Source organism: Solanum lycopersicum, chromosome 8, assembly GCF_036512215.1.
Source record: "Solanum lycopersicum chromosome 8, SLM_r2.1".
NCBI lineage: Eukaryota > Viridiplantae > Streptophyta > Magnoliopsida > Solanales > Solanaceae > Solanum > Solanum lycopersicum.
The window spans coordinates 60,348,737-60,358,185 of record NC_090807.1 but is presented as its reverse complement, the minus strand read 5'-3'; positions in this window follow the sequence as shown (position 1 = coordinate 60,358,185).

Genomic DNA, 9,449 nt, shown 5'->3' with positions numbered 1-9,449 from the left:
CTATGCATACGGTTGGCCATCACGGATTGTCCGGGCCATTTGGAGGGTCAAACCAGCCCCGAAGCGAGCATACGCCTCATTTCGATGATTTTCGTGTGCTATAGCACACCATTTTTTGGGTGATCCAGATTTCGATGTCAAAAATGCCAAATTTTTTCGTGGACGTCCGTCAAGACCTTGTCTATGCATACGGTTGGCCATCACAGATTGTCCGAGCCATTTGGAGGGTCAAACGAGCCCCGAAGCGAGCATAGGCCTCATTTCGATGATTTTCGTGTGCTATAGCACACCATTTTTTTGGTGATCCGGATTCCGACGTCAAAAATGCCAAATGTTTTCGTGGACTTCCGTCAAGACCTTGTCTATGAATACGGTTGGCCATCACGGATTGTCCGGGCCATTTGGAGGGTCAAATGAGCCCCGAAGCGAGCATACGCCTCATTTCAGCGATTATCGTGTGCTATAGCACACCATTTTTTGGGTGATCCGGATTCCGACGTCAAAAATGCCAAATTTTTTCGCGGACGTCCGTCAAGACCTTGTCTATGCATACGATTGTCCATCACGGATTGTCCGGGCCATTTGGAGGGTCAAACGATCTCCGAAGCGAGCATACGCCTCATTTCGACGATTTTCATGTGCTATAGCACACCATTTTTTGGGTGATCCGGATTCCGACGTAAAAAATGCCAAATGTTTTCGTGGACGTCCGTCAAGACCTTGTCTATGCATACGATTGTCCATCACGGATTGTCCGGGCCATTTGGAGGGTCAAATGAGCCCCGAAGCGAGCATACGCCTCATTTCGACGATTTTCGTGTGCTATAGCACACCATTTTTTGGGTGATCCGGATTCCGACGTCAAAAATGCCAAATTTTTTCGTGGACATCCGTCAAGACCTTGTCTATGCATACGGTTGGCCATCACGGATTGTCCGGGCCATTTGGAGGGTCAAACGAGCCCCGAAGCGAGCATACGCCTCATTTCGACGATTTTCGTGTGCTATAGCACACCATTTTTTGGGTGATCCGGAGTCCGACGTCAAAAATGCCCAATCTTTTCGTGGACGTCCGTCAAGACCTTTTCTATGCATACGGTTGGCCATCACGGATTGTCCGGGCCATTTGGAGGGTCAAACGAGCCCCGAAGCGAGCATACGCCTCATTTCGACGATTTTCGTGTGCTATAGCACACCATTTTTTGGGTGATTCGGATTCCGACGTCAAAAATGCTAAATTTTTTCGTGGACGTCCGTCAAGACCATGTCTATGCATACGGTTGGCCATCACGGATTTTCCGGGCCATTTGGAGGGTCAAACGAGCCCCGAAGCGAGCATACGCCTCATTTAGACGATTTTCGTTTGCTATAGCACATCATATTTTGGGTGATCCGGATTCCGACGTCAAAAATGCCAAATTTTTTCGTGGATGTCCGTCAAGACCTTGTCTATGCATACGGTTGGCCATCACGGATTGTCCGACCCATTTGGAGGGTCAAACGAGCCCCGAAGCGAGCATACGCCTCATTTCGACGATTTTCGTGTACTATAGCACACCATTTTTTGGGTGATCCGGATTCCGACGTCAAAAATGCCAAATTTTTTCGTGGACGTCCGTCAAGACCTTGCCTATGCATACGGTTGGCCATCACGGATTGTCCGGGCCATTTGGAGGGTCAAACGAGCCCCGAAGCGAGCATACGCCTTATTTCGACAATTTTCGTGTGATATAGCACACCATTTTTTGGGTGATCCGGAATCCGACGTCAAAAATGCCAAATTTTTTCGTGGACGTCCGTCAAGACCTTGTCTATGCATACGGTTGGCCATCACGGATTGTCCGGGCCATTTGGAGGGTCAAACGAGCCCCGAAGCGAGCATACGCCTCATTTCGACGATTTTCGTGTGCTATCGCACACCATTTTTTGGGTGATCCGGATTCCGACGTCAAAAATGCCAAATTTTTTCGTGGACGTCCGTCAAGACCTTTTCTATGCATACGGTTGGCCATCACGGATTGTCCGGGCCATTTGGAGGGTCAAACAAGCCCCAAAGCGAGCATACGCCTCATTTCGACGATTTTCGTGTACTATACCACACCATTTTTTGGGTGATCCGGATTCCGACGTCAAAACTTCCAAATTTTTTGGTGGACGTCCGTCAAGACCTTGTCTATGCATACGGTTGGCCATCACAGATTTTCAGGGCCATGTGGAGGGTCAAACGAGCCCCGAAGCGAGCATACGCCTCATTTCGATGATTTTTGTGTGCTATAGCACACCATTTTTTGGGTGATCCGGATTCCGACGTCAAAAATGCCAAATTTTTTCGTGGACGTCCGTCAAGACCTTGTCTATGCATACGGTTGGCCATCACGGATTGTCCAGCCCATTTAGAGGGTCAAACGAGCCCCAAAGCGAGCATACGCCTCATTTAGACGATTTTCGTGTGCTATAGCACACCATTTTTTGGGTGATCCGGATTCCGACGTCAAAAATGCCAAATTTTTTCATGGACGTCCGTCAAGACCTTGTCTATGCATACGGTTGGCCATCACGGATTGTCCGGGCCATTTGGAGGGTCAAACGAGCCCCGAAGCGAGCATACGCCTCATTTCGACGATTTTCGTGTGCACACCATTTTTTGGGTGATCCGGATTCCGACGTCAAAAATGCCAAATTTTTTCGTGGACGTCCGTCAAGACCTTGTCTATGCATACGGTTGGCCATCACGGATTGTCCGGGCCATTTGGAGGGTCAAACGAGCCCCGAAGCGAGCATACGCCTCATTTCGACGATTTTCGTGTGCTATCGCACACCATTTTTTGGGTGATCCGGATTCCGACGTCAAAAATGCCAAATTTTTTCGTGGACGTCCGTCAAGACCTTTTCTATGCATACGGTTGGCCATCACGGATTGTCCAGGCCATTTGGAGGGTCAAACGAGCCCCGAAGCGAGCATACGCCTTATTTCGATAATTTTCGTGTGATATAGCACACCATTTTTTGGGTGATCTGGAATCCGACGTCAAAAATGCCAAATTTTTTCGTGGACGTCCGTCAAGACCTTTTCTATGCATACGGTTGGCCATCACGGATTTTCCGGGCCATTTGGAGGGTCAAACGAGCCCCGAAGCGAGCATACGCCTCATTTCGACGATTTTCGTGTGCTATCGCACACCATTTTTTGGGTGATCCGGATTCCGACGTCAAAAATGCCAAATTTTTTCGTGGACGTCCGTCAAGACCTTTTCTATGCATACGGTTGGCCATCACGGATTGTCCAGGCCATTTGGAGGGTCAAACGAGCCCCGAAGCGAGCATACGCCTTATTTCGATAATTTTCGTGTGATATAGCACACCATTTTTTGGGTGATCTGGAATCCGACGTCAAAAATGCCAAATTTTTTCGTGGACGTCCGTCAAGACCTTGTCTATGCATACGGTTGGCCATCACGGATTGTCCAGGCCATTTGGAGGGTCAAACGAGCCCCGAAGCGAGCATACGCCTCATTTCGACGATTTTCGTGTGCTGTAGCACACCATTTTTTGGGTGATCCGGATTCCGACGTCAAAAATGCCAAATTTTTTCGTGGATATCTTTCAAGACCTTGTCTATGCATACGGTTGGCCATCACGGATTGTCCGGGCCATTTGGAGGGTCAAACGAGCCCAGAAGCGAGCATACGCCTCATTTCGACGATATTCGTGTGCTATAGCACACCATTTTTTGGGTGATCCGGAATCCGACGTAAAAAATGCCAAATGTTTTCGTGGATGTCCGTCAAGACCTTGTCTATGCATACGGTTGGCCATCACGGATTGTCCGGGCAATTTGGAGGGTCAAACGAGCCCCGAAGAGAGCACACGCCTCATTTCGACGATTTTCGTGTAGCACACCATTTTTTGGGTGATTCGGATTCCGACGTCAAAAATGCCAAATTTTTTCGTGGACGTCCGTCAAGACCTTGTCTATGCATACGGTTGGCCATGACGGATTGTCCGGCCCATTTGGAGGGTCAAACGAGCCCCGAAGCGAGCATACGCCTCATTTCGACGATTTTCGTGTGCTATAGCACACCATTTTTTGGGTGATCCGGATTCCGACGTCAAAAATTCCAAATTTTTTCGTGGACGTCCGTCAAGACCTTGTCTATGCATACGGTTGGCCATCAAAGATTGTCCGACCCATTTGGAGGGTCAAACGACCCCGAAGCGAGCATACGCCTCATTTCGACGATTTTCCATTTTTTGGGTGATCCGGATTCCGACGTCAAAAATGCCAAATTTTTTCGTGGACGTCCGTCAACACCTTGTCTATGCATACGGTTGGCCATCACGGATTGTCCGGGCCATTTGGAGGGTCAAACGAGCCCCGAAGCGAGCATACGCCTCATTTCGACGATTTTCGTGTGCTATAGCACACCATTTTTTGGGTGATCCGGATTCCGACGTCAAAAATGCCAAATTTTTTCGTGGACGTCCGTCAAGACCTTGTCTATGCATACGGTTAGCCATCACGGATTTTCCGGGCCATTTGAAGGGTCAAACGACCCCCGAAGCGAGCATACGCCTCATTTCGACGATTTTCATGTGCTATAGCACACCAATTTTTGGGTGATCCGGATTCTGACGTCAAAAATGCCAAATTTTTTCGTGGACGTCCGTCAAGACCTTGTCTATGCATACGGTTGGCCATCACGGATTGTCCAGCCCATTTGGAGGGTCAAACGAGCCCCAAAGCGAGCATACGCCTCATTTCGACGATTTTCGTGTGCTATAGCACACCATTTTTTGGGTGATCCGGATTCCGATGTCAAAAATGCCAAATTTTTTCGTGGACGTCCGTCAAGACCTTGTCTATGCATACGGTTGGCCATCACGGATTGTCCAGGCCATTTGGAGGGTCAAACGAGCCCCGAAGCGAGCATACGCCTCATTTCGACGATTTTCATGTGCTATAGCACACCATTTTTTGGGTGATCCGGATTCCAACGTCAAAAATGCCAAATTTTTTCGTGGACGTCCGTCAAGACCTTGTCTATGCATACGGTTGGCCATCACGGATTGTCCGGGCCATTTGGAGGGTCAAAAGAGCCCCGAAGCGAGCATACGCCTCATTTCGACGATTTTTGGTGCTATAGCACACCATTTTTTGGGTGATCCGGATTCCGACGTCAAAAATGCCATCTTTTTTCGTGGACGTCCGTCAAGACCTTGTCTATGCATACGGTTGGCCATCACGGATTGTCCGGGCCATTTGGAGGGTCAAACGAGCCCCGAAGCGAGCATACGCCTCATTTCGACGATTTTCGTGTGCTGAAGCACACCATTTTTTGGGTGATCCGGATTCCGACGTCAAAAATGCCAAATGTTTTCGTGGACGTCCGTCAAGACATTGTCTATGCATTTGGTTGGCCATCACGGATTTTCCGGGCCATTTGGAGGGTCAAACGAGCCCCGAAGCGAGCATACGCCTCATTTTGACGATTTTCGTGTGCTATAGCACACCATTTTTTGGGTGATCCGGATTCCAACGTCAAAAATGCCAAATTTTTTCGTGGACGCCCATCAAGACCTTGTCTATTCATACGGGTTTCCATCATGGATTGTCCGGGCCATTTGGAGGGTCAAACGAGCCCCGAAGAGAGCATACGCCTCATTTCGACGATTTTCGTGTGCTATAGCACACCATTTTTTGGGTTATCCGGATTCCGACGTCAAAAATGTCAAATTTTTTCGTGGACGTCCGTCAAGACCTTGTCTATGCATACGGTTGGCCATCACGGATTGTCCGGGCCATTTAGAGGGTCAAACAAGCCCCGAAGCGAGCATACGCCTCATTTCGACGATTTTCGTATGCTATAGCACACCATTTTTTGGTTGATCCGGATTCCAACGTCAAAAATGCCAAATTTTTTCGTGGACGTCCGTCAAAACCTTGTCTATGCATACTCTTGGCCATCACGGATTGTCCGGGCCATTTGGAGGGTCAAACGAGCCCCGAAACGAGCATACGCCTCATTTCGACGATTTTCGTGTGCTATAGTAGCACACCATTTTTTGGGTGATCCGGATTCTGACGTCAAAAATGCCAAATTTTTTCGTGGACGTCCGTCAAGACCTTGTCTATGCATACGGTTCGCCATCACGGATTGTCTGGGACATTTGGAGGGTCAAACGAGCCCCGAAGCGAGCATACGCCTCATTTCAACGATTTTCGTATGCGATAGCACACCATTTTTTGGGTGATCCGGATTCCGACGTCAAAAATGCCAAATTTTTTCGTGGACGTCCGTCAACACCTTGTCTATGCATACGGTTGGCCATCACGGATTGTCCGGGCCATTTGGAGGGTCAAACGAGCCCCGAAGCGAGCATACGCCTCATTTCGACAATTTTCGTGTGCTATAACACACCATTTTTTGGGTGATCCGGATTGCGACGTCAAAAATGCCAAATTTTTTCGTGGACGTCCGTCAAGACCTTGTCTATGCATACGGTTGGCCATCACGGATTGTCCAGGCCATTTGGAGGGTCAAACGAGCCCCGAAGCGAGCAGGCGCCTCATTTCGACGATTTTCTCGTGCTATAGCACACTATTTTTTGGGTGATCCGGATTCCGACGTCAAAAATGCCAAATTTTTTCGTCGACGTCCGTCAAGACCTTGTCTATGCATACGGTTGGCCATCACGGATTGTCCGAGCCATTTGGAGGGTCAAACGAGCCCCGAAGCGAGCATACGCCTCATTTCGACGATTTCAGTGTGCTATAGCACACCATTTTTTGGGTGATCTGGATTCCGACATCAAAAATGCCAAATTTTTTCGTGGACGTCCGTCAAGACCTTGTCTATGCATACGCTTGGCCATCACGGATTATCCGGGCCATTTGGAGGGTCAAACGTGCCCCGAAGCGAGCATACGCCTCATTTCGACGATTTTCGTGTGCAATAGTACACCATTTTTTGGGTGATCCGGATTCCGACGTCAAAAATGCCAAATTTTTTTGTGGACGTCCGTCAAGACCTTGTATATGCATACGGTAGGCCATCACGGATTGTCTGGGCCATTTGGAGGGTCAAACGAGCCCCGAAGCGAGCATACGCCTCATTTCGACGATTTTCGTGTGCTATAGCACACCATTTTTTGGGTGATCCGGATTCCGACGTCAAAAATGCCAAATTTTTTCGTGGACGTCCGTCAAGACCTTGTCTATGAATACGGTTGGCCATCACGGGTTGTCCGGGCCATTTGGAGGGTCAAACGAGCCCCGAAGCAAGCATACGCCTCATTACGATGATTTTCGTGTGCTACAGAACACCATTTTTTGGGTGATCCGGATTCCGATGTAAAAAATGCCAAATGTTTTCGTCGACGTCCGTCAAGACCTTGTCTATGAATACGGTTGGCCATCACGGATTGTCCGGGCCATTTGGAGGGTCAAACGAGCCCCGAAGCGAGCATACGCCTCATTTCGACGATTTTTGTGTGCTATAGCACCCTATTTTTTGGGTGATCCAGATTCCGACGTCAAAAAAGCCAAATTTTTTTGTGGACGTCCGTCAAGACCTTGTCTATGCATACGGTTGGCCATCACGGATTGTCCGGGCCATTTGGAGGGTCAAACGAGCCCCGAAGCGAGCATACGCCTCATTTCGACGATTTCAGTGTGCTATAGCACACCATTTTTTGGGTGATCCGGATTCCGACGTCAAAAATGCCAAATTTTTTCGTGGACGTTCGTCAAGACCTTGTCTATGCATACGGTTGGCCATCACGGATTGTTCGAGCCATTTGGAGGGTCAAACGAGCCCCGAAGCGAGCATACGCCTCATTTCGACGATTTTCGTGTGCTATAGCACACCATTTTTGGGGTGATCCGGAATCCGACGTCAAATATGCCAAATTTTTTCGTGGACGTCCGTCAAGACCTTGTCTATGCATACGGTTAGCCATCACGGATTGTCCGGGCCATTTGGAGGGTCAAACCAGCCCCGAAGCGAGCATACGCCTCATTTCGATGATTTTCGTGTGCTATAGCACACCATTTTTTGGTTGATCCGGATTTCGATGTCAAAAATGCCAAATTTTTTCGTGGACGTCCGTCAAGACCTTGTCTATGCATACGGTTGGCCATCACGGATTTTCCGAGCCATTTGGAGGGTCAAACGAGCCCCGAAGCGAGCATAGGCCTCATTTCGATGATTTTCGTGTGCTATAGCACACCATTTTTTTGGTGATCCGGATTCCGACGTAAAAAATGCCAAATGTTTTCGTGGACGTCGGTCAAGACCTTGTCTATGAATACGGTTGGCCATCACGGATTGTCCGGGCCATTTGGAGGGTCAAATGAGCCCCGAAGCGAGCATACGCCTCATTTCGATGATTTTCGTGTGCTATAGCACACCTTTTTTGGGTGATCCGGATTCCGACGTCAAAAATGCCAAATTTTTTCGTGGACATCCGTCAAGACCTTGTCTATGCATACGGTTGGCCATCACGGATTGTCCGGGCCATTTGGAGGGTCAAACGAGCCCCGAAGCGAGCATACGCCTCATTTCGACGATTTTCGTGTGCTATAGCACACCATTTTTTGGGTGATCCGGAGTCCGATGTCAAAAATGCCCAATCTTTTCGTGGACGTCCGTCAAGACCTTTTCTATGCATACGGTTGGCCATCACGGATTGTCCGGGCCATTTGGAGGGTCAAACGAGCCCCGAAGCGAGCATACGCCTCATTTCGACGATTTTCGTGTGCTATAGCACACCATTTTTTGGGTGATTCGGATTCCGACGTCAAAAATGCTAAATTTTTTCGTGGACGTCCGTCAAGACCATGTCTATGCATACGGTTGGCCATCACGGATTGTCCGGGCCATTTGGAGGGTCAAACGAGCCCCGAAGCGAGCATACGCCTCATTTAGACGATTTTCGTGTGCTATAGCACACCATTTTTTGGTTGATCCGGATTTCGATGTCAAAAATGCCAAATTTTTTCGTGGACGTCTGTCAAGACCTTGTCTATGCATACGGTTGGCCATCACGGATTGTCCGGGCCATTTGGAGGGTCAAACAAGCCCAAAGCGAGCATACGCCTCATTTCGACGATTTTCGTGTACTATAACACACCATTTTTTGAATGATCCGGATTCCGACGTCAAAACTTCCAAATTTTTTGGTGGACGTCCGTCAAGACCTTGTCTATGCATACGGTTGGCCATCACAGATTTTCAGGGCCATGTGGAGGGTCAAACTAGCCCCGAAGCGAGCATACGCCTCATTTCGATGATTTTTGTGTGCTATAGCACACCATTTTTTGGGTGATCCGGATTCCGACGTCAAAAATTCCAAATTTTTTCGTGGACGTCCGTCAAGACCTTGTCTATGCATACGGTTGGCCATCACGGATTGTCCAGCCCATTTGGAGGGTCAAACGAGCCCCAAAGC